The sequence below is a fragment of the Peromyscus californicus genome, unplaced genomic scaffold (genome assembly GCF_007827085.1).
Source record: "Peromyscus californicus insignis strain IS unplaced genomic scaffold, ASM782708v3 Scaffold_6__1_contigs__length_162567912, whole genome shotgun sequence".
Lineage (NCBI taxonomy): Eukaryota > Metazoa > Chordata > Mammalia > Rodentia > Cricetidae > Peromyscus > Peromyscus californicus.
In genome coordinates this window covers 47,773,981-47,798,352 of record NW_026294584.1, presented here as the reverse complement: position 1 = coordinate 47,798,352, position 24,372 = coordinate 47,773,981, and the positions used below count along the sequence as shown (strand labels likewise).

The 24,372-nt window shown below is 42.4% G+C and overlaps 1 protein-coding gene across 9 annotated transcripts in view; it reads right to left on the bottom strand.

Annotated features, from left to right (window-relative positions):
• Positions 1-24,372, bottom strand: part of Cald1 (caldesmon 1) — a 189,862-nt gene that overhangs the window by 50,003 nt on the left and 115,487 nt on the right. The gene's annotated exons all lie outside the window — the stretch shown is intronic.

Genomic DNA, 24,372 nt, shown 5'->3' with positions numbered 1-24,372 from the left:
TGCTGTTTTGGGACTGGACACGAAAGCAACCACTGCTGTAGCAATGGAGACAACAGACTATTAAACTGTCACATAGTTTAATTACAAATGACCATTTGCAACAGCAGCATCAGCATATGGGTTTCTAATCTTGTGTACATTCCTCTCTCTAGCCAAACCACTGGCCATCTGGATCCTGACTCTGAAGGAAGGCAGTTTGGTTTAGTTGAGTGAGCAGAGCAATGAACCGTGGGCAGGATAGGGTAGGGAGACACCTAGAATGTGAGGCGGAGGCAGGGGATATGGCAGATACCAAGGTGGAGTTTTGGCTTGTGGCATGGGATGCTGGCTGGGACTGCCTCTGCACTACACCAGGTGGCTAGAATAAACCCATCCTTAAGAAGACGCTGCTGGAACAGTTGTTCTGTTCAAGCAATGGAGGAAGGAAGCCAAGGGGAACAAATGCCTTAAAATGGAGTTATAACTTGGTAGGTGAGCCAAGAAATGTGCAGAGATGTAATGGAAGTTCAAATGTGCTAAGTATTAAAGGAGACAGTTACAGAGATTGAAATGGATGGATAATACAGTTTTAACTGTGGGGTCAGAGAAGGCTTCATGGAGAAAGTGGTACTTGAGCCAGATCTCGGACTGGGTGTCTGTAAGGGGGAAGAGGCCCTTTCTTCATTCATAGAGCGCAAATGAAAGGTTGTAGAGTCAGGAAATGTGGACATGGAAAGGCAAACAACTCAGTCTGGCCAGGGCTCACAGGGCATGAAGGGCGTTAGAGAAGCTCTGGTGTGTATGCTACAAACCCAAGCATGACTTCTAGTAAGAGAAAGAGCAGGCCAGACATTCTGCAGATCTTGAGAAAGGATCGCTCTAAAGGGCCCAGCCCTGTGGAAACGTGGCCTAAATGGATGGCAGCATATATGGAGGAGAATTTTCTAGTTCTGTCTCCACTCCAGGTGTTTCAACTCATTCTGCAGCTTTCTTGAGGAAATAAAAGAAACAGGGCCAGCTACGCAATATTAAGAGCTCCATAAATCTCAGCAGCAAGAGGGGCCTTCAGCTCAACAAATCCTTGGGTCATTCAGAACAGTAGTTTGTGGCAGACTTCTCAAGAGCAGTAAGCTAGGCCTTCAGTTCTTTGTGAATGGAATTGCTGGTCTCTTTCTTGTTGATGTGCCCTCCGCTGCCTCACTCCCACCCTAGGTACCCACGGAACAGACTTTCATTTCACTCCTTCCCTAGCAGACTCCCGACTGAACCTCCACTTCTGTGTTAAGGTGTTAAAAGCTTAGGGGCTCAGATGGATACAACTGGATGGAGTTGAGGAGGTTATTTTAATTTAAGCACCCCTTTGCACATGGTAGCCTGGGATCTGGGTGGGGCAGTGACTCACAGCACTCATTACAGTACCAGTACTGGCCCAGGTCTTCAGTTCCCATCCCTGGTGTCTTCCTAGCCTAGGGATTTTCTCAAGGTGTTCTGTCAGTTAACAAAGGCCTTCCATCATGGAAGCCAGGGACTGACAAACAATGGCCTGCAGGTCAAACCCAGTCCATGCCGGGGGGCGGGGGGGGGGGGGCATGACACGATGACTAACTATTATCATCTTGTCTGTGATCCATCTGGGACTTCAATTTCAGAGCTGAGTTTAAGGGTAGAAGTTGCATAGCACCCAAATTTGAATGTAAACACTATTTAAAAAAACATGTTAATCAGACATGGTTATTTGCTGGTCATTGATCTATATCAATGGTTTTAAATCAAATTTGTATAGTATGTTCCTATCAAAAATTAAACAGAGTTAGGTTTGGTGGCATACATCTTTATTCCTAGTATTCAGGAGTCAGAGGCAGGTGGACCTCCATGAGCCTGGTCTACATAGCAAATTCTAGGCCAGCCAGAGTTACATAGTAAGATTTTGTCTCAAAAACAAACAAACAAACACACAAACACAATAACTACAAAAAACCAGGTGCCACTAATTACCTCTCTTGACTTATATCTATTCAGTTACTTACAAACTAAGCACATACAGTGCTATTGAAATAGTATTTATTATTTTATAATATTGTTATAATATTGTAAAATACAAAAAGAAATGCAAAAGAATAATACCGAAACAGATTTATTAAAGTGAATTGTGATTGGCTAATGTTCATAAAGCTTCTATTACTTCTTTAATCTTGGTTTTAACACACTATGGCCAGTTACTTGAAGGTCCAGCTAACACAAGGTTCAATTTACTCTTGCATTCAACTTTCAATGACAGTTGCAGACTAGTTTATTTATATGATTATTGTTTCTTTCAGATTTTTTAAATTTTATGTATGAGGTGTTTGGTTGAATTTATATTTGAACACCATTGTACATTCCTGGTGCCAGAGGAAGTCAGAACAGGGTGTTAGATCCTCTGGAACTGCAGTCATGGATGGTTGTGAGCCACAGTGTGGGTGCTGGGAATTGAAGCGAGGTCCTCTGCAAGAGCAACTGCTCTTAAAGGCTAAGCTGGCTCTCCAGCCCCTTAGTTTTACTTTCAAGTCTATGAAAACTGCATGTGTACAACTGGAAGAAATAAACACTTGGTGTGTTGAAGCATGACATTAACACACTAAATCTCCCCCAGTACCTGTGTGTATCTGTACTAATGTCCGCCATTTCTCCTTTCAAAGCCATGCAAAAGTGTTTACTATTTTAAATAACTTGCTCCAACATCTCCTGAATGATTTCCTTGAGAGATTTGAAATAGTTTAAAAAAATTTTCAAGGCTAAGTATGAAGACATGGTTGTTTAGTAGATCACATTTACATGTTTTTCAATAACAGAAATGAAAGGGCTATTTTCAACATAATTTTCCACCATGGGAGTTTCTTCTGATGATGAACACCGTCTGCAGTGACTATGGTGATGGCCGTGCAATGGGACTACAAACCATGGGCTTGCACATTTGAAGTGTATGAACTGTGTACTGTAGCAATTGGATTTCAGTAAAGCTTACAAACTTCAGGAAAACGCTGTTAGAGCCTCACATGGCCTGCTGACAGGAGTGGGTGAGGGGCTGGGGAAGTGCTCCTCCACGTTCACTCCACAGGGCGGGCATTCTCTCCCTGTGTGTATCCTTTCTTGTATTTTGAGCGAATTCCCTTCTGCTTGTAGCCTCTGCACAAACATTTGTAAGTACTATTTATAAGCCTCTTTCACAAACGTAGTTTAAACTCGAAAGCCCTACTGCATGTAAACCCTCTGCCCCAGCTAAGAGTAAAGGGCCGTGTGTCACTATGTGCTGCACATCCTAACCCCTGATCTTCCCTCTGGGGATGGAGCACATGCTCCACCCTGAGGACAACACATGGCTAGAAAAAGGGACGGAGGCAAGATATCAGGGCCAGAAAGTATGACAGCACCAGAGAAGATTTAATTCTTTGCCCCTTAACTCCATTTTCTATTCCTTGTCTTACTCCTTCTACTTCAACGTATCCCTTAATATAAATGGGTTAATTTAAGTTAATGAAAGCTAGTGGAGCAAGCTTAAGCTAAGGCTGAGTTTCCGTAATTAATAATAAGTCTCTGTGTCATCTTTTGAGGCTGGTGGTGGAAAAGAAAGTCTGACGACAAATGGCACACATACACCCATGTAAGGCCTGAGAAAGCTTTCTGGTGATCATGGTCTCTCAGGTAGGCTCAATGCTAGCAGTATAGAGGCAAGGCTCTTTTAAGAGGCCCTGCTACTGAGCACTTGAATGGGGTTTGTGAGCAGCAGGAAGTGCACTACTCTGTGGTGGGAGACTAGGTAGAAATGCCTACTACAGCATGGACCCAGAAACTTCCCAGAGCAGGGGCGGTAAACATGGTTCCTGCCAGTACCGCTGGCATGAGCCTAGGCTCTCAGGAAACCAAGGTGGGCAAAGCCAGTCACCAGAGTTGTGTGGCAGTAGCCACTTAAGGCTTGTCTCCCATAGTTACAGAAAGCCATGTCCAGACACAGAAAACCTCTAAAAAGGTATGGTATGTTTAAAAACACGCTTAAGTGAAAGGAAGAAAGAAAGAAAGAAAAAGGAAGGAAGGAAGAAAGAAAGAAAAGAAAAGAAAAGAAAAGAAAAAGAAAGAAAATAAGTATAGACAGTAATTTTAAAAGTTTAAAAATAATAAAGTCTTTAAAGAGAGTGTAAACTAATATAAAAGGAAAAGGAAAAAGCTACATAAAGATGGGAAATACACAGGATCCTGTATGGTGCTTTGTTGACTTTGACTTTGTAAATGCTAATGTACAAAAAACAATAGCTGCTGAGAGACATTGGATTAGGAAAACTGATAGATTAAACCAATTTATATATTTTAAGGATGTCTTAACTTCAAAATGGAAGTCAGAAAATACTTTGCGTTGGGGGAGAGATTATGCCTTTGTTTCCACAGGAAACAAAAAGTTATGGTTCTCTTCAAAATTAATGAAGATCAGGTTTGATTGGGGGAGAACTCCTGAAAATCTTGGCTACAGACATGAAAAAAAAGAAACTTAGAAAGACTACAGGACAGGGATATATGCTGATCCCTCTACTATGGGAAAAGCTCTGAGACTGAATGAAACATGATAAATCTTGTTGGCTACAGAGTCCTTGTGACTTATTAGTACATGCCATCCTTTCATATAGCATGGATAGAGGTTTAGTTATATAGTCCAAACAAACTTAAAAAGTTAACAGATGCCTTTTAGCTGCTCAAACATAAAACAAAAAATCTTTAGCTGACTTATGCACACTGTAATTTCATACTTGTGTTAATGCAGATATGTATGTTACCTTTAAAAGTTTGTGTGATTTCAGAACAAAAGGACCAGAAATTAATAAAGACAAGACAAGGTGATCCAGCCTCCCAGAATGCCTCTGCTTCAGTTTCCTCCAAATTCTACATTCAAAACAACTTCAAAGCTACTAGGTGAGATGGTCCAGTCCCACAGACTACTCCAGCCAAGACTTCAGATAAGCTCTACACCTTCCTGTAACACAGAGACTAAATAATAATAATAATAATAATAATAATAATAATAATAATAATACAGCTAGCTCTCCCAGGACTTGACCATTATCTCAATTTTCTTAGGGTTCCCTAAAGGTGTTGGTGACCTCAGACAACAGGAAACAGTCTAGAGAACATGATGCCAACATTCCCTAGAGGTGGAATGGATGGTTTTTGGTCATTTGGTGGGTTATGGATGTTTGTTGTCATTTAGGGGAATTGGTTACAAGTTGTTATTGTTCATGGTCAGGAAGAAAGCAAAGGAGATTAGGTTCAAGGATCTCTTTCTGAAAACAAAGGGGATATGAGAATAAAAGTATAAAAGAGTATATTATTGATTCTACTTTAAACTGAAAAGCAACTATTAATCTCAAATATTTTACATTGGTATTGATTTTTATATATTGATTAAGGTTATTTTTGTTAGGACATATTCTACATATGCTTCTACTCTTGTTTAAGACACTTTTCTATAGTGGTACAAATTTAAAGTTATTTTTGTTATACTGTATATATGTTTCTACTTTTGTTTAAGGTATTGCACCTATGCAGCTCATTTAAAAATATAATGTATAATTAAGAAATACAGGTTAGTAGTTAGTCATTTATAATAATCAAACTTGTAGTCATGTTAGGTATGTTTTCAAGGTTAAACAGAGATATAGTTTAGATAGATATGTTGTCTTCAAACACTTCAGAGACCTACAGAATATGAAATTTAAGATGTTTTAATAACCCAAAACTTTTCATGACAGTGAGACATGTCTGCTCCTGGAAGCACCAATCTACTTCAAAAAAGGATGCTGGACATCAAAAAACTTCCACATGGAGTTTGCTTTCATTTGTGACAAATTTAGCCATTGGACAAGAAACTGCTCTTGCCTCAACTGCTGACAGTATGCTATTCAAATTGGACAAACAGGACACAAAAGAAGGTGACTGATGAACTTTATCAAGACAAGGTAGGACAGTCCTTCAAAAATTCCTGCTTCACAGAAAAGTCTGTCAGATATAATAGGCCTGTAGGCTGAAGATGGATGCTCCAACATTGCAGAGGAAACTTGAGTGACTGTCCAGGCAGCCAGCTATTTCTGTCATTTTTACTGTTCTGGAAGTTATTTGCTCTGCATTTCCTGTTTACTCAGCTAATATTATATCCTTCTCAAGTCTTTTATGGGGGTTAAAGACTAGATAGTTATAGTTACAGTTTTCCTTGTTACTAAATTTTTTTTTTTTTTTTTTTTTTTTTTTTTTTTAAAGATTTATTTATTATGTACACAGAAGAGGGCGCCAGATCTCATTACATGTAGATGGTTGTGAGCCACCATGTGGGTGCTGGGAATTGAACTCAGGACCTCTGGAAGAGCAGTCAGTGCTCTTAACCTCTGAGCCATCTCTCCAGCCCCCTTGTTACTAAATTTTTTAAAAACTTACAAATGAAGTGTAAAATATATAAGATTGAAAGACATAAAAGCTTAAGTTGTTTAACCTAAGAAAATGTATTAAGGTTTAAAAAAGGTATTTTTAGGTTGGTAATAAAAGTTATGATAGAAAATGGTTGAGGTATAAAACTTTGGACTTATCAAGATAAGACAGATAATAGAGTGATTCTCCAAGTTTGCAAAATACAAATGGACTGGACATTGTAAATATAATTCTTAGTTGACAATTCTTACTTGATTGTTCTTATTGTATATAACTTTTATTTAGACAAAAAGGAGGAAATGCTGTGGGATATTTGTACACTGTGTGAAGATGTATTGCTGTGATTGGTGTAATAAAAAGCTGAACAGCCAATGGCTAGACTGGAGGTATAGGTGGGACTTCTGGGCATAGAGAGGACTCTGGGAAGAAGAGAGATGGAGAGTTGCCAGCCAGACACAGAGAAAGCAGGATGGGCAGCACAGAGAACGGTAACATGGCAGAACATAGATTAAATGGGTTAATTAAAGTTATAAGAGCTAGTGGTACAAGCTTAAGCTAAGGTTGAGCTTTCATAATTAATAAGTCTGTGTGTCATTACTTGGGGCTGGTGGTGGAAAAGAAAGTCCAACTACAGTTGTCACATGTTTTTTGAAAGCTAGAGTGAAGTTCTGTGTTTAGCTCCCCACCATGCACTTTTCCATACTACATTCATTCATTAAGAATGCATAAGTGCATTAAAGAAAAGCATAGGGCATTTAAACAATGATTGATGGCACCTAGCGAGGCAACTAAAAAGTCCTGGAATGTGAGAAATTTCACTGAGGGGAGAAATATCTTTCAAGTTTCAATGTCATGACTCTGAGGTGACAGAGCAGAATCATATTAAACCAAAACAGAGTGACAGCGGCAGCTTCAAAGCCAGGCTTGATGGCCAGGAGACATCAACAACAAATACAAGAGCTTCCCCTCCATGTCACATTTCTCTCAGACTCTCTTCTCTAAATGCTGAAAGCGAGAACCCCAACACATCACACTTCTTTCATATCCTTCCCTCTCAAGGTTGACAGCATTATGGTGAAAGACTTTCTTTCCAGTGTTTGCTTGGATAAGTGGCTGGTACATTTTGCAGACTGGTCTAGAATGCAAATGTTTTAATGGATTTATCGTAAATATGTTTGTCATTTTTATGCTTCTTTCTCTGCAGGGGTCGTTATTCAAATGCCCTTGGAGCTCAGAACTGGAAAAGGTCCAAAACACCCTTACCAAACCAAACCAAACCAAACCAAACCAAAACAAAACAAAACAAAACAAAACAAACAACAACAACAACAACAGAACAGGTAGTGGTAGACCGAAAAAAATATCAGATTTGACTCTCGTCAATAATTAGAGCTAAGGCAAACTGGGTCAATGGGTGTTTTCCAACTGTGGACTCTGGTCCACTTCAAGGGCTTATCTTCCTGTGTGTTTGTATATGAATGTGTACGAGCCACCCACCTGTCTCTCTCTTTGTCATGTGATGGGTCATGACTTGGCTCATGAATACTGAGCAGTACTTCACTTTCTTGATGCTTTGGGCCATGTCATTCCTCTCCATGGAAGAGGAAGACCCCACACCATTATCCTCCCTTTCTGATTTCTTATATTCTCTACACTCTCTGTTCTCACTAGCAAGCCTGGCATTGGTTTGGCTTTTTGTGATGTCTTAGAAGGCAAAAAATAATTCAGGGTGACAGTGTATTTGACTTAGCCAATCCTTTAGAAATATTTAATGGGCCCTAGCCAAAACTGGATCTGTAATCCAATGGATGTTGTAAGAAACACAAAGATGGCTAGTTCCATAGTATCATGGGCTATCTTATAATTTTTACATTTTATTTCAGGGCTATGTTTTTAACTTAGTATAATCTACTTTGCAGGTTTACTTTAGGATGCATCAATGTGAGGCCAGAGATTTTGTTCAGTTCCATTCATTTTAACTACTTGTCTGGCCAATCTAAATATTAAAAGAACAGTTCAAACTGGCTATTAAGTATCTTAGAACACTGTACTGACTATATGTGGTATCCTCAACCCAGGTATTAGTAGTCATAACTCCAAAGTAAGACTGTACACTGCCTTGTACTCTTTACAGCTATACTTTGGAGCAAAGTATATAATGTTGTGCTTTATATAGTTATTCCCTCTCATCTGTGGGGATGGGGTCTAAGGCCTCCCACTGATGGTTGATACTACATATAGCATGAGACCCTCTATGTATTTACTTATGTTGAAATTTAATTTAAATTAGGCACAAGTAAGAGATAAAGCACCATAGTCAATAACAAAACACAACTAGAATGATATACTATAATAAATGTCATATAAAATGTATAAACTATGTCTAGAATTTTCAATTTAATACTTTTGAAGCAAAGGAGATCGGGGTAATTAAAAATCAGTGTAGTGAAGCCCTAAGTCAGGGATACCTCCTGAATACCTCTTTAGTGGACTTTACATAGAACCTTTCATTTGATGAGATCTTCTGTATTATTTATTTTCCTAGCACATGTGACAACATATCCTGGAAGAAGCCCCTTCTGGGAAGAAAGATTTACTTTGGCTCTCAGTTTGAAAAGTTACAGTGAGGCTTTTGCAGAGAACCTGGGTTCAGTTCCCAGCACCTGCACTGGGTGACACACAACAGACTGTAACTTCAGTTTCAGGATATCTGACGCCCTCTTCTGGCCTTCATAGACACTGCACACATGCCGTACACATACAGATAAACAGACATATGCATGCACATAAATTTAAAAAAATAATAAGTTATTTTTTAAAAATAATTATTCATTTAAAAGGAAAGAAAAGAAAAAAAGAAAGAAAGAAAAGGTCCAGTTCATTATGGTGGGAAGGTCCTGGCAGAGTTAATGGCAAGGGGAGAGCAGCTGGGTCTTGTCACAAGTCACCAACTAAGCAGACAGAGAACTCAGGAAGGAGGTAGGACCAGGCACTAACTCTCAATGTCTTCCTCACCAGCAGCCTACTTCCTCCAGCTTGCCCTGCCTCCCAAGACATGACCGTTAGCTGGAGAAGAAGTGTTCAAAATGTGAGGTTGTAATGTGGACTTTACATTTAAAGCAACACGCATTCCTTTATGACATTCTCTGCCAACCATTTGCTTTATAATTTCCTTTGTATCCTGTAACGGGTTTCTTTCTCTACTCTCTTCTAGCTCAACATACTTTCCCTGGGTAATGTCACTGTGCCTTTAACCTGCTTGTCTACTTTTGCTGATAATTGTCCAATCTATATTCCCAGCTTAGTCTGTTGTGCCAAGTTTCTAAATGTCCCGTCTTCCTTGAGAATGGGCTACCCAGCCAGGCAGTGGAGAGTAAAGCATTACTTCAGACACCTGACTCATCCATGAGTTTACAAAGTTTTAACTCTTCCCAAGGCCATATTGTATTCTCATAACCTATTAGTTTTGAAGGATAAGTGGCCTTTATTTTTTTTTTTTTAAAAAAAAATCCCTTGGTTGTATCATTTCATCTTTGCTAGATACAACAATTTTACAATTTCACAATGTGAAGTTGGCTTACTATTAGAGGAAAATCAAAGAGGTGTGTATTAATTAAATTGGATCTCAAGAGGTCTATAACTTACGGGACAACAGAGAAACCTTGAAAAATCTAACTACATTACTTACAGCTTTGAGATGAATACACCATTTTCAACTGTTTGGCAGAAAGTTTTACTCCTTCTGGGTGTGGAAAACAGTGTTTAAACAACACCCATGTGTCTAGAAGCTGATTTTGATTTCAACTACAAGTCTCTATTGTTGAGTTTAAAACAATTGGACTTGAACCTACTGGCCCAAGAAGGAACCTGTCTAACTCGTTCCCTGTACATACTGTATTTTCTTTAAAGGTTTCAAAATGTCAGAAAGAGTCTGGCCCTTGAGGGAAGCAGATGACACAATACAAGGGGCATTTGGGGACTTGGATCTCAAGGTCACCAACCTTAGCTAGACAATAGAATCACCTGGGGCAGCTCTTAAAAGTCCCTGATACCAGTTGTGCCCCAGCCCAGTTCAAGCAGAGCTGCTGCCCAGGTGTAAGAACGTTTCAAAGCTGCTTTAGCCATTCCAGTCTGCAGGCAGGTTGAGAAACACTGATTCTTACTGAGCGAGTGCCACAGGAAGAGTGTGGAACAGATGCAGCTATGATGGATGGCAGCACAGAGTCAATCAGAAAATAGAACTGAGAGGGGGTACAGGCAGCCATTCAAGTGATCAGAGGGGACACAGATGATCCCTGTTTCTTTATAAGCCTAACGCCAGGCTTCTTGTTTCCTCCATTCCATTTTAAATTGAGTTATATCAATATTTAAAAGCAATTGTAGGTCTTAATACCACTGCATGGATAGATTCTTAAAAACCTAAAAACGTTGGTTGAACAAACCAAATAGCAGGTCTCTTGTTCTTTCCATAACCAAATTTGACATCATTATCATCTATTCTGATGACCCAGGGGATTTAACCTATAACCACAAATCTTTTTTTTCCAATCACAGATAAACTGTGTCAGGATGGTATTCTCCAAGCTCCGCTGAGGAGATGCGGAAGGACAAGTCTTAAAGTTTGTTTTACAGCATTTGAACTGTCAAAAGAAGAAACCAAGTCAGGAGCCAGCCAAACCAACAGAGATACCTGCCAAACCACACCTTATCCTCCTTGATCAGCAAAAATACCATCCACCGCCTGGTTCCCCTTACCTCACCCACAGGAGCTTGTACATTGCCTTATTAGGACACGGGCAGGGCAGAGGCTGCTCCTGTCTGAGGGCCCAGGAGTGGCTTCAACAACATGTGTAGCTCATAAGAATGAAGCCAGAGTAATCGGCACAGAGAAGGGGGAGGGCGGCTGGAAACATTAAATCCTCACTCTATGGAGGACAATCCATTTCGGGAAGGCCACAATTATGGCTTTGGAAAACAAAACTTTCTTTAAAGGCCAAACCAAAATTAAAACACAATCCTGATTTTTTTTTAATAAAAAAAAAATGCATTCTTAGGAAGGGTGTTTTTGAAACTTAGAAAGGCAATTAAGAGAACTGTAATCTGAAGGATTCTAGGGAGCTGAGCACACATTTGTGAGCACCCAGTCTTTGCTCTCAGTAAGGGGTGGGCTTGGGAGGTCCGCACACACTGGTCTGTCTTAATTCTAAGCCAGAGAATATTACCTAGAGATGTCATTCTCATTCCCTTTCTCTCTCTCCTCCTCCCTCCCTCTCTGTCACACACACACACACACACACACACACACACACACACACACACACACACCCCTGAAGTAGGACACAGGCCCCGTCTCTTCTGTCTTTCAGACTGTCACCTGCTTACCCTTGACCTTCTCTTGGCCCTGACCCTAGCCTTGGCTGACATCCTCTTCCTCATCTCACGGTGAACCACTATTCATGCCAGACTTTTCTCCTACACAGTATTAACACAACTGAGAGTTGCTTCCAAGTCAGAATGAGACATCTCCTTGTTAAGATCTATGTCAGCAGGGCTGCCTGTTAATCCCGTCCTGTTTGGTGGCTAAACTGTTTCTGGGGCCAATTCTTGAATTCAGGGCCATCCAAGCTGTCACAGAGCACAACTATTTTACAAAGCGCTTTCATCACATACAGGATGGAATCCTATCTTCATAACACCAGAGAGATGGATGCTCTTACCATGTCTACTTCACAACTGAGAAGACGGCCTTTGAAGGGCCAAGGGACTGAGATTGAGAGCGAGGCTTCAACGCCATTTTGAGTGTTGCTGATCAGTGCTCTCTTTTATAACCAAGATGTCCAAATTCTGGGTTCTGTTCAAGTAAGGAGTCTGGAAGCTGGCATCTAGCTGACCTCAACGTACTCGATGTTACTTACTCACTTCTTTCTAGGTGTCCCTTCTCTAACAATGACAGTAGAGGGTTTAGAGGTTAAGATCTGGGCAAATTCAAAGTCAAGAGAAGAATTCATTTTAATTGGCATAACAAAAGTTTTGTGGTGTGGCTAACAGTTAAACTAAAGGAGCTACTCATACAGTGGGGGTCTAAGTCTCCCACTTGGGGAAAGGGGCATGCTTATGATCACTTTTTAGGCCCCTCGGGGCAGTGTATTGTCCCCTGGGTTGGTAATCTTAGATTGAATCCAGGAAGATCAAAGGTCCTGGATCCATTTTCTTCCATCCGCTCCAGCCTTGCCCCTCCTGGAGAAGAAGCTTGCTCATTGAGTCAGGAAGTGATGTAATGATACAATTACTGCCAGAGTTACCACGCAAAGGCCAGAGGCCAGAGCTGTGGAAACACACAGGGAGCAGCAATCATTCAGCACAAAGCTCTAATGCGCAGGGTAGTCACCAGCAGCCATACTTTACCTACTCCCAGGCTGGGGAGAGATAGATGGGCAAGAGAAGTAACCTCTCTGTCCTTATTGTCCTCTTCTGTAAAATGAAGACAATCCTACTCACCATGCAGTGGTGTTGATAATCAAATGAACTAGTATTTTCAAAGTCCTTGAACAGTGCTTAGCATACAGAGATACTATATGAGTGTTTTATGTTATCATCATCATCATCATCATCATCATCATCATCATCATCATCAAATGGGCTCTGTGCCTACAGGGAGGGTTTCCATGCTGTTGCTTCCCAATGAGAAGGGAAGGGTTGTCCAGGAAGGATTTTTAAAAATTGATTCTTATTTTATTTACTTGTGTGTGTGGTATGCATGTGTGGATATATGTTTTGGTACATGCACCCCTATGTATGTGTGTACAAAGAGCAGAGGAGGACACAGTCTCTCTCTCTCTCTCTCTCTCTCTCTCTCCATCTTTATTCCTTCAGTGCTGGGGTTATAGGCACAAGCAGACATGCCTGGATTTTCATCTGGGTGTTGGAAGTTTGAACTCAGGTACTCCTGTTTGCACAGCAAACTCTTATCTACTGAGCCACCTCATCAGAGCCCCAGGAAGGAATTTTCCAACTCAGGGACCTCAAACTCCTATTAAATGATAACATTAATATCAGAGAAATTGGGAAACTACAGTTTTAACATAGAATAAATGTAAGGGGGTGGGTCTTATCTCCTGTTTGTATGCTCAAGTTTCCCATCACGGTTTCCTGTTTTGTTTTTTTAGAGGGTGGAAAGGAGACAAGGGAAACTGCTTTTTTACTTGTTTGGTTTTGTTTTTGCTTTTTAAAAATCTACTAAATGGAATGCTTTTTCATCTCTTCTTTTCTCTGTCTCTACCTTACACGCCACTTCTCAATAACACATTGACAGGAATTTAACAACAGAGAGCTTTGCCTTCCCAAAAAGGGGAGAGGCTAATCCCTTCCTCTGAGCCTCTTTGCGCTGGCACAGTACCAGGCCTCATGGAGGGGCGATGGATCAGAGCTCCAGGGTGCCTGGTCCTAACTCTCCCTGGAATGATTTTAGACAGTGGGCTGCCAGGGAAAGCTCCAGCTATCCCTACTGCCTCAACATCCTCCAGCTAGCTGACATTTTAAATAGACTCAATAATTACCCCACTTATAGCTGAAGAATTAAGCTATGAAATGTCATGTTAAAATTTTACAATCTTCCAGTATTTGTCATGCATTGTGACCTCCAAAAAACCTGATGTTGACAACCTAACTACCAGTACCTTGGAATGTGACCTTATTTGGAAATTAGGCCTTAGGACGAAGTCATTAGGGTGGGTTCTAATCCAGCACAAAATCTGGACAGGGAGTAAACTATGGGAAGAGATGGGACAGGAAGGCCACTGAAGGCAGAGGGTCAGAGTGACGCTTTTGCAAGCCGAGGAATGTTGGAGACTGCTAGCAGAATGATAGATGTTGGGAAGCAGCCCTCCATAGGAGCCAACTGTGCTTGGAACTTACTTATTTTAAACACTGAACTTTTGAAAGCAGTTTTAGGTTTCAAGAAAAACTCAGAAGAAGGTAGAGCTTTCCCAGATACCCCTGTTCCCCCAGACTCATAGCCTACCCAACCTGAGACAGTCCCCACTAGAAGAGTATTTGTTACAATGGATGGACCCAGGTGGGACTCACTCTTCATCAACCTGAAACTAGGTCTTGAGTGCATATTATCTTTTCCTGAGCACCGCTCTGTCCCTTAATGCTTGAGTTTAAATATGTATGGAAACAGTTTCTTAATAAATTCCACCTTGACTTCAAAACCAAAAACAAGTGGTAAGCCTGAATGGACAGACACAGCAGGACCGTCCAGTCCTTAATTCATGTCAGGCTTCGGTCTCGGTGCTGTACGTTCTGTGAATTTGAGCAAGACGTCACTACAGTGACAGTATACGCCCTTGCTAGAATCCTCCTGTGCTCTGCTTACTCACCCCTCCTAAATTTCTAGCTCTTCCTTTCTCCCCCTAATCTCTGGCAATCACCGATCTCTCTGCTGTCTCCATTCGTCCTGACTTTTGCGGAGTGAAGTATGGTTGAAATCATGTGTTGCTTTTTCAGACCAGTTTCTTTCACTTCCTAGGATTGCTTCTAAGTTTCTGACATGTTTTCTTCATGACTTAGCCCCCCCCCCTTTTTTTCAGTAGTGAATAATATTTCAATGTCTGGCTATATCCTCTGCTCACCCACTGAGGGGCACTTACCCACCCACTCACCCGGGGAAGGACTGCTTGCCTATTATTTTAAGCCATTCAGTGGGTGGCACTTTGTTAGGGAGGTCCCCAGGAAGCCAATGCAGAACCCAGTTTAAGGACTGAGCACTTCTGCTTTGTTAATGAACATTCGTAACATGTTTAAGACAAAGATTAGTTATATTGTATTGGTACTCAGTCTACCTGATTCTTAAAATGCTGCCTCTCCTAACTTCTACTGTATCTTTTCACATGCTCACTTTCCAGTTCTGCTGTGTTCCTGTAGTCTTCCCAAACCTGAGGGTATTGGGGAGTTTAACCTGAAGTTCTGAGCAGAGCTCACAATCCTTAGCCTTCCAGGCCTCCTGGGAGAAGTTGGGTAACAGAAATACTCTACTCTCTGGGGAAGGGGTTTCCCCATGGTCTCCTCCTAATTCACCAATCCTGAGACTCAGGCTCCTCATAGTTCATGGATCAAAGTGCATATTTAAGTGAGGTCAGACATTTAAAATATATGCAGGGAAAGTAAGGAGAGTGTGAGCTCACATAGACCTAAGCTTTATCTGTGTCTGCTTTGCTTTTTGCCTTGAAGATAACAGAGGTGACAAATACTTCCTGGGTGTCCCTCTTTCTAAGAGAAAAGTCCCTTCCTATGTTTAGGTCAGGGAACTTTGGTGGTTAGGAAACACTTACTTTTCAAAAGGTTATCTAAAGGCCCCTTCCAGGATGCATGAGGTTTGCCCATTTTGTGGAGACATTAGCAAACTTTCAAAGTATAGCTGGGCCTGTTGAGTGTCATGTAATTCTAGGAGGTCTACACACTCTCTGATGAGCTGAACTGCATTCCTCACAGAGGTATGTTGATATCCTAAACCCACAGTGTCTCACATGACTTAGATGGAAGGTCTTTGCAGATGTAATGAGGTGGTGATGAGGTCATCTGAGTGGCATGCAATCTATTACGACCGGTATCGTTTGGACACAAACACAGACATGCACAGAGGGAGGACTATGTGAAGAGATATCAAGAATGGCATGTGAATCTCTCTGAGCCATGAAGCCATGAGCTAAAGAATATCTGCGGCCATCAGAAGCTGGGAGACCAGGACAGACCCTTCCCTAAAGGTCTCCAGACAGAGTCCTCATTGACATGTTGATTTCAGACTTCCTACCTCCAGAATGATATGTTTCTGTTGTTGGAAGTCACCCACTGGCCTCTGTACTTTGCCCCGACAGTCCCAGGAAACTAACTCACCTCATCAGAGTTGGCCCTGCTTTGGGGATTACCTAGCAGTCCAGTTCTTCCATTCATCCCCTGTGTACAGACTCCTGAAAACGGCTCTCATTGTAAGCCACCAACCCTCCCCCCCAACCCCTATCCGGGCCTTTTGAACTCTTACTAAACACCATGAGCTGTGCTAACTACAGTCATTTCCCTCTTTTTGTAGATGAATGTAGTAAGAAACTCGCAGACATTAAGTGCCTCACTCTGGGGCATACTGCTAATAAACAGATGGGACTGAGCCCCAAGAGTTTCAGGATGTTGAAATCAGGATTTTTAACTTATACTCTCCTCACGTGTCAAGAATACTTGAGAACTGGGGGCATTTGACAGCCAACAAATCTTACCATATTCTCCTTCCCAGAGTATTCCGTCTAGGACAAGAAAAATAGAAACTCTATGGGTTTTTGTTGTTGTTGTTTGTTTTTACCTAAAAAGTCAGTTTTTAACAAATATACTTAAGACTAGACGTGCCCTGAGGATGGCTGTAAGGAATCTCCTTTCCAATGGTGAGTAAACAACCAAGTAAAATCAGAGACAAAGAACTCTGAGTTTCTGGACAGTAGAATATTATAATGAGCACAGGTCAACCATAAACTGAATTGTGTGGCATTTGCCCCAACCTCAGTGACTCTGGGGTCTCTGAGGAGTGGAATGCTCAGAGAGAAAAGCAGAGGTGTGGTGCAATGCCAGGCTGATTTAAGCTTCCACTGGGGCTCATGTGCTCTGGGAGCTGGTCCCTCTAACTTTTGCTAGCCTGTAAGGCAGGGAATGCATGTTATTTCCCACAGGCGGGGAAGTCAGGTCACAGTGAAATTAACACCTTATTTGCTATTGTTAATTTTCTTGTGGCTGTGACCAAAACTCCCGAGAGAATACCTTCAGGGAAGAATTGTGACTTTTGATTCACATAGGATTCTGTGTATGGTTGCTTGGCTTTGTGAGCTCAAGCAAAACATCATGGCAGTGAAAGCGTGTAATGGAGGATGTTCTTCACCTTGCCTCATGGCGGACAGGAAGCAGAGAGCAACAGGAAACCGCCAGGACAAGATACCTATTCCCCAAACCTCCCCTTATCCCCACCCTCTCTGCACAGTGACCTTCTTCCATTTAGGCTCCACCTCCTCAAGTTTCCACAACCCATCAAAACAGCAATCATCAGCTGGGTAAGTGTGTGTGGAGACACATCATAGCCATCATAGACTCACTGCTTAACAGTTCTCTTCCCCTGGAAACTTCACAGGGTGTTGTGGAATATGACTTTAACTGTGTAAAGATGTGTTACAGTTGTTTATGCTGCATTTATTTAATTATGTAAAGGTGTGTTGCTGTTCTGCCTTGCCTGTCTAAGGTACCTGATTGGTCTAATGAAAAGCTGAACGACCAATAGCTAGGCAGTAGAAGCATAGGTGAGGCTGGTGGGCAGAGAGAATCAATAAGAGGAGGCATCTAGGCTAGAGAGGAAGAGAATGAGGGAGAAAGAGAGGGAGACGCCTGGGGCCAGCCACCCAGGCAGCCACCAGACAGCCAGACACGGAGGAAGCAGAAAAGTAGGACATCCAGAATGAAAGAAAGGTGAAAAGCCCCAAGGCAAAGCGGAGATGAAGAGAAACAGGTTAAAAAGTTTTAAGAGCTAGTGGGACAAGCTAAGCTAAGGCCCAGCATTTATAATTAACAAGTCACCATGTCATGGATTTGGGAGCTGGTTGGTAGCCCAAAAGACAGCATTCTACAACAGGGTTGTGATGAGCTGCCTTTGGTAGAGTTCATTGCTCTATGTGAATAGTGTTCCACTTCCTAAAGTGCAAAAGGGGTCATTGCTTGTTCTTCTCCTAGGGATGGGGAGACAGTGTTTATTTGGTTGTTATCTTATCTTCTGTCTCCAACTCCCAAAGTGAAAGACAGAGCAATGTGTAGGATGAAATTCTAGAAAAGATGACTGAAGGTGTTCCACTCAACAGCCACGGGTTAGAGGCTTGGTCCCAGTCTGGAGGTGGGAGGAGGTGGTACTACTGTTAGTGGGTGGGACCTACTTGGAGGAAGTTAGCAGGGGAATGTCTATTTCACGTCTTTCCGCTTCCCAGCAGCTAAGTTTGCAGACTCTCTCCCACCACGCACTTGTGCTGTGATGCACCACACCACCAACAGGCCCAAAGTCGCCAGGCCAAATGATCATGGACTAACACCTCTGAAGCCATGTGCCAACACAGACCTTTGCATACTTAAAGTTCATTAGCTCAGGGGTTTTTGTCACAGAGCATGAAAAGCTGAGGAACACAATCAGCAAGCAGCCATGGAAAGGGAAAACAGAGACCGAGAATGAAATGGAGCAGGCAGAGGTAGCTTGTGACGGGGAAATGTACAAAATGATTCCAACTCTAAGGAAGGACTGAGCACAAGTTGAGAGACACATTCATTTTACTCAGCATCTGCATGAGATGAGGTTTAGAATAAATCAGAAAGGAAATGTGAAAGACCAATGAGAAAAAATGCCATATTTTATCTACAAGTTTATTGTTTTAAACTTTCCCTACCAGACAGTTTTGTTTAACATTAGTTGCCTTTAATAAAAAAGTGGCCTTCAACACAGTGGAAACAAATGTTGATCTACCTTGTGGGGTAAAACATAACATCAGGCAGAGTGTGCCTTGAACAAATTGGCTCAGAACTTAGAACCCACCGACCACCTAGTTACTTCTTTGATTTTATAACCAGCAGAAGTATTGAAGGGCAGAGGGGTGAGGTGACCTAGCCGTGAAGCTAGTTACAACATCACAACCAAATGCCACCCTGAGATTTTCACTTATGAAGTTGCGTCATGGTGCAACCAGTTTCAGAAATCTTGCTGAGCTCTACTGAGAACACATGCTCTCCCCAAGTGTTCCTCTGATAGTAAATGTTCATTGGGAAAGCAAGGTTATTGAACAACAACTTTGCTGGTTTTGTACTTAATGCTTTTCTGTATACTTCCATGGATACCTTGACGTTGGATGTCCCTGCTCACCCTTGAGCTGGGCACAGCAGGCGATAGCATTTCCTTTATAGTAGCCTAGCCATGTCACAGCAAGTGGAAGTGACTTTTTGGAGATTATGGTGCCAATTACAGGAGTTAGTCCAGAATTGAGGCTCTTTGACTCCCATCCCAAATCTCTTTTCTTCCGTCTTCAGGCTGATCCCAGGGTCCTACAGCCTGGGTGGACAGAGGTTCACAAGTGGCTATGAAATGTAGGGATCAGAGCAAAGATGTTTATTCAGTATGCTCCATGCTTCACCCTTCAGTATGTGACCTGTTTGCAGCATATGAAAGCTCTCAGTTGGTCAGGACCAACATTTTAATGTGAAATAGAGTGGTATAGAAAATATCAAAGGCTATTATACATTGCAAAAGTTAACACTGCTGATATATTTATATTATACACAGAGATAATATGTCCATTCATATATATGGCTATAAAGAAAAGTGAATTTCTTTCTAGAGGTCATGAGAAAAGAAAGCTGAGACCCTTGGTGTAGACAATGCTGACTATGGACCTGTGCTACTCTAACTGAAGCCACAGCCCTAAATGAACGTGTGTGTGTGTGTGTGTGTGTGTGTGTGTGTGTGTGTGTGTGTGTGTGTGTGTATTTGATGGTAGATGTAGGGGGATGACTAAACAAACACTTATGAAGTGTTTGGGAGGTTACAAAATGACATAAGCTTGGGGACATAGCCTGTGCTTTGTTCTTTTTAATGTTCTTGGTGCCTGATACAACAAGACTAACTAGTACAGGAAATTCTCAGTGAATATTTGTTGAATGAATAGATGGAAATGAGGGAGGTTTACAGATTTTAAAAGACTCCTCTTAAAAATTCAATTAGGGTTGGAAATAAATCCAGCCAGTGCTACATTTATAGGAAGGCCTTTCCAAAACTTTCGTTTGTAAATTGTGTTCTAGAGCTTCAAACACCATTCCACATGGTAGCTGGGATCTCAGGCCAGAGAGTCCAAAGTCACCTTTTCAGCCCAAGATACGTGGGCAGATACTAGGGCAGAGAAGTGCAGCTATGTACCCGGGGGAAAAGCAACCTCACCACCCTGTGAGGAAGTTAGCATCCTGAGGGGAGCTGAACTCTGCTCCTGGACCCTCTCGGCCTGCTGCATCAGCCTCTGCAGAACCACTTTTGATGGGTGAGGAGGGATGTGATGAGCAGCATAACATAAAGCGACAGCTTATCCCCCAACCAAGGCAGGGAAAAGAAAAAAAGATCTACAGAAACAGCATCCACTGTGGCAACCAGGCACCTAGACGGTGAACTGGCCATTCCCAGGGCAGACACATGCAGAGAATCAAGAGTGTCTCCATAGTGGCTTGCAGGAACCCCACAACCACATTTCAGCAACAGTCTTGATGGAGGGATCAAAGCAAAATTATCCATTTTATGCTCTTCTTTCCTATGCTTCATAAATAGTGTCATTTTACTCTGAACCAAAGAAGAGGCCCGGAAAACTCAACCACTTAAAACCTATCTTTGGGGATGGAGAGATGGCCCCAGCTGGCAAAAGTGCCTGTCACACAAGCCAGAGGACCCGAGTTTGGTCCCTGGAGCCCACAGAAGGTTAGTTGTGGTGACTCACATCTGTGATCCTGGCACTCCTATGGCAAGATGAGACTTAGAGACAGAATAGGCCGGAAGTTCACAGGCCAGCTAACCTGGAGTGCACAGGGCAGTGGAAACAAGAGAGACCCGCCTCAGCGAGGTGGAAGGAGAGAACTGACTCCCGAAGGTTATCCTCTGACCTCCATGTATACACCTGGACTTACACACATCATATCACTCTCTCTCTCTCTCTCTCACACACACACACTCCAAATAAAAGTTTTTTTAAAGATAAGATATATATATATATATATATATATATATATATCTCATGTGATATATATGATATATGTGATATGATACACACACATACATATATGTATTAAAATCTAGTTTGTAATACAAAGCAACCGTCACAAATTGTACATGCCCTTTCTTTGTAAGAGAAAAGGCCATTGCTATTGGACTGTTAACTTTCACTCTGGTCTCTTTAACCTATGGTTTTCCTGATACCCCGGGCTTCTGCAGAGCAGATTGGGACATGAGAAGCAAGTGGACTGCCAGCTACTAGAAAAGGCAACAACAGCAATCCAGAGTGGTGGAGGGCACATTTGGGGGTGGGCATCACTGTTTTACAGCATGTCTAAGAATGACGCCGAAGATGACAATGCCCAGAAATTGGAAATTATTTTCAATGTACTGTAATATCGTTTATAAGAGAGGAAAGAGATAGTTTCTGTTATTATTAGGAAAGCCATACTATTGGGAAATCAAAATGTTATATTCCCAGGAGACAGTGGGTGAAACAGGCGTTCTTATCCATTTTTATTTCTTTATTTAATTTTTTAATGTATACAGGTGTTTTACCTGCAAGCAGGTCTGTGTACCATGTGCATCCTGGTGCCCAGGAGAGGCGAGGACTTTGAATCCCGTGGAACTGGAGCTACAGACCACTGTGAGCTAGCATGTGGGTGCTGGGAATCAAACCAAGGTCCTCTGAAAGAGCGGCCAGTGTTTTTAACCATGGAGCCATCTCCCCAGCCCCCCAGTACTATTAACAATGACATTTCTGGGTACAATTTGTTCTGTCATTTCTAAAAAGTCTTATAAAATGATGCCAGTCATTTACTAATTCACTGCAATGTTTTCAGATTATTTCCCTCAGACAGCAGTAGGATGGACTACACCATTTCCCCATGTCCCTGGTTCCACGGCTTTAAGTCCGTCTGTCCATTTGTCACACAAAAACCAAACTTTGAACTTTCATCCTGAAAGTCAATACAAAATACAACTCTTATTGGACTAAAATCAATACTTCTGGGAAACCCCCACTCTTGACTGAAGTACATTTCATGAACTTTGGGAACATGATCAGAAGCAGCAGGGGAGAGACGGAGCTGAAAGGGACAGAATGTGTCACTAAACTCCTGGGGACAATTTCAACACAGCGCAGAATCTGTAGAACTGGATAACCATTCACACCTGCTCCAGAAAATACCACGGCCCTTGCGTAGTTCTGGTCTTCAGGAATTTTAATGCACCTCTTAAAAAAAAAGATCAGTGCTAATCTTGCACCGTAGGTGATGGAACTGAGATAAATGAGCTGATAGAAATGGACAGGAATTTCTAGTTCATTGGGTTGAGCACCTGCTTTAGCATTTAGTCTAATAATTCTTACAAAGCAAAATGTCCGGAGGCCTTATACACATTCAAATGATGGAAATAAACAATGGAGTAGTTGGATTTTTTCCATAATGGAAAACTTAAAGGATATGTTTGTCTATGAATCCATATCAGTGTGTGTGTGTGTGTGTGTGTGTGTGTGTGTGTGTGTGTGTGTGTGTGTATGTGGTGTGTGTATGTGTGTGTGTGGTGTGGTGTGTGTGTGGTGTGTATATGTGTGGTATGTGTGTGTGTATGTGGTGTGTGTATGTGTGTGTGTGGTGTGTGGTGTGTAGTGTAGTGTGTATGTGTGTGTGTATGTGTGTATATGTGTGTGTGTGATGTGTGTGTGTGTGTGTGTGTGTGTGTGTGTGTGTGTGTGTGTGTGTAAATCAGTATTAGCACCATCCTGGGTTGGGTGCTGGAGATTCAAAATAGCTCCTACCATCAAATGAACTACTATCAGAAGACTGACGCGTTGTCCACTGCCTTGGATACCAGGCTAACAACAGAAGGATGCACATGGGTTGTTAGAGTGGAGAGAACAGAGGAAGGAGGGATGCTTAGTGGGGGCGGCAGCAAATGTGTGGCGAGACAGGGGCAGCAGGCAAGCACCGGTTTGGGAGGCAACAAGCAATCTACTTTGGCTGGAGCAGGAGCGCTCCCAATGAGAAGGAAAACTTCGCTGTGTTAGGGAAAGTGGACTCCAGCAGCCTCCCCGATGAAGATGGGCTAGGATGGGGCCTGGACGGGCAGAGGAGAGCGAGGCCACGGACCAGATGGACGGAAATCTCCATCATCCGGGTGCAAGACCAGGAAGTCAGGAAGTGACAGAGTAGAAGAGAGAGAAGCATGGAGAAAGTAAATTGCTAGAACCACAGGCATGCTGGAGGGGTGAGGGGCAGACCAGGTGTGAAAGGGAGAGTGGTGGGGCAGGGGAAGGAGGGAGGAAGCCTTCCCATAGCACCCCAGACTCTGCTGCCTGCCTACCAGCTGTGGGGGCTGGACGAGGCCTCCACCTCCATGTGCCTTTGGTTCGTCATCTGTAATCAAGGCATCGGGAAGGATTGGTGGTTCCTGAGCCTTTCTAGGGACTCCTAGGATACCAAGGAAGCTTTAAGAGAGATGCTTGGACCTGGGTAGGAGGCAGGAAGGAGAGTGGGGTAGAGATGCCCAATGGGCTGTGACGGGACAGTGTAATGGGGATTCAGGACTTTAGATCACACTCACTTTGCCAGAACACCATTGTTACATAATAGGACTCTTTAAAAGATTCTTTTTTTTTTTTTTTAAGTTTAACAAGCACTGAACTATAGAGACAACCTCCCAGGTCCCTCTGAACTCTTCCATTTGAGTGACCAATTTACAAAAACTGGTTAACCAAGAAACCTGCAAAACTGTGGGTGTATCGGGGGTCTCATTTTTAAGGACCCCACCAAGCTCTTCTATTTATCTGACCAACTGTTGCAAACTCTGGGACAACTGGAACGGTGACCGTGCTCCTGAATGGGGCCCAAACTCTCAGAAATAGGGAAAACTCATCGCAAGGCCATTGGGTGCCCTTACTCTTCCACACTCCCTCTTCCCAAGACCCGGTAGGGTTTTCAAACCTCACAGAAGGCAGTGTGCAAAGGGCCTGGCTTGGGTAAGCTGAGTTCTCTCTCTGGGCTCCTTGTCTGTAGAAAGGCAGCATCACCCCGAAGGATCCCAGAGGCCCCTTCTCACTTTCACATTCCAGGATTTCATAATCCTAAAGGCTCCGAGCCCCCTGTTATCCGAACAGTCCC